Below are 2,163 nucleotides of genomic sequence, written 5' to 3' on the forward strand. Positions count from 1 at the left end.
GAGGTATGTTTCCTCCTGTCAAATTCTCTCTAGGACTTTGAACATAAATGCATGTTGAATTTTGTCAAAGGCCTTCTCTGCCTCTATTGAGATGACCATGTGGTTCTTGTCTTTGAGTCCATTTATATGATTTATGATGTTTATTGACTTACGTATATTGAACCGCCCCTGCATCTCTCACATAAAGCCAACTTGATCATGGTGGATGATCTTTGTGATGTGTGTCTGTATGCAGTTTGCAAGTATCTTGTTGAGAATTTTTGCATCTATGTTCATTAAGGATATGGGTCTGTAGTTTTCTTTTTTGTTTGTATGTTTACATGTCTTTGGTATGAGAGTGATGCTGGCTTCATAGAAAGAATTTGGCAGTTCTCCCTCCATTTCTATATTTTTTAATAAATTAAGTAGTATTGGATGCAGATCTTTAAATATCTGATAGAATTCTGCTGTGAGAAAACAGATTAACTCACAGCTAAGTATGGATTGGGCATAAATAGTACATGATTAATTAATTATGCTGCATTCATGAAAATTAATTGTGCTCCATTCATGAAAATTGCTGTCATGCCCTGAGTAAGTTAATGCTTTCAGAGTGAATAAGTTTCTAATAATTATGCATATGTTTATTATGCCAAATAGCTAAATGAAAACCCTGTACACTTTCACAAAATTCCTTAACTAATTATGCCAAAATTTTGAAACTTTGAATGTTTTTTACCATATTTAATCTACACATGACAAGAATTTCTATAAGAATGAGAACACTCAGTTCTCATTAAATTAGTATGTAATAATCAGTTCTATATTATTTATTAAAAATAAAACAGTAATGCTATGATTAAACCTAAAATATTTAGATATTTGTGTAGTGACAGTGAGAGTGACAGAATCTGTAATAAAATTTTTTAGATAATTTAGTTTTTAAATTGTTGGAAGCATGAACTGATGAAAGGAGAGAAAACAAAGAGGCTGTTGACATTGCGGTTCTATTTTAAAAGTGCATTTTATTACACAAACTCTTTGTGTAGGCCATATTTGCATCATCTGATTTTTTCTAAAAGCAAATAGGGTAAAGAGCTCTCAGTAGAGCCATCATTTTCAGAGTACAAAATACTGAAGCCATAAAACAGATATGCTCTCAGGAATAGAAAATTCTCTGAGGTGTACTGAGGTCAGGGAATCTCCTCTTCCAAAAAGTTCAATACCTTCCACTGTAAATTAAAAGATATTACTGGAATACTTTGCCTTCAAATGTAATTGATATTCCTTGTAGTTTTCCAGTTACACTTTCATTATGTCGTAGCTGCTACTTATAATGACATTCTGCAAGAATGTTACTGACATTGGTACTTTGTCTTCTGTAATAGTACTCAGGGGCATATTTTTAACCCAGACTGAGTCAGAGAATCACACTCATAACTTAGAGAATGTGATGCTTAAACTTGATTCCTTTGAGTTCTTTCCAGACGTCTCCTCACTCATACTGTAGAATAATTTATTGAAAGAATTCATTCACACTTAAGAACTGTGCTGAACCATAAATTAGCATAGCTATATAAAATAGGTAAACTTAGGAATACATAATTCTTCAGAAAATTCAAAATAGGATGCAAGCTGAAAAATGTTACTGTGGTGGTGTTGTATAATTTTCTAGAGGAGTTAGGAAAGAACGGCACATGAGGTTAAATACTAAAGACCTGAAGTTTAGGGAAGAAAACCTTTTAGAAAAGAGTCCAACATGAATGAAGTTAAATTATGACAGCAAAAAAATATGAGTTAATTGACTCTTCTAATTTGCAGCAAAAAATAAAAAGATTCAGTTTCACTGAAGTAGTAATGTATACACAGAATATGAATTTCCTGACTATGTAAGTCATTTATAATCTTTGTACATTTTGAGAAGGCAGAAATCACAATTTAATATCATGAACACATTTTGAATGTAATATTTGCCAATGGGTTGTAGTCAAGTTGCATACATAGAGGGAAATTTGAAATCATTACATTAATTCTTTCCACAAATTTCATTATTCACCTTTAGACTAACAAGTACTTAGCTAGCCACCTGTGTGTAACAGTAAAAAAAAAAAAAAAAAAAAAAAAAAAAAAAAACGTGGTGGCGCATGCCTTTAATCCCAGCACTCGGGAGGCAGAAGCAGGCAG

This window comes from Nannospalax galili, unplaced genomic scaffold (assembly GCF_000622305.1).
Source record: "Nannospalax galili isolate Female #2095 unplaced genomic scaffold, S.galili_v1.0 scaffold140, whole genome shotgun sequence".
Taxonomy (NCBI): domain Eukaryota; kingdom Metazoa; phylum Chordata; class Mammalia; order Rodentia; family Spalacidae; genus Nannospalax; species Nannospalax galili.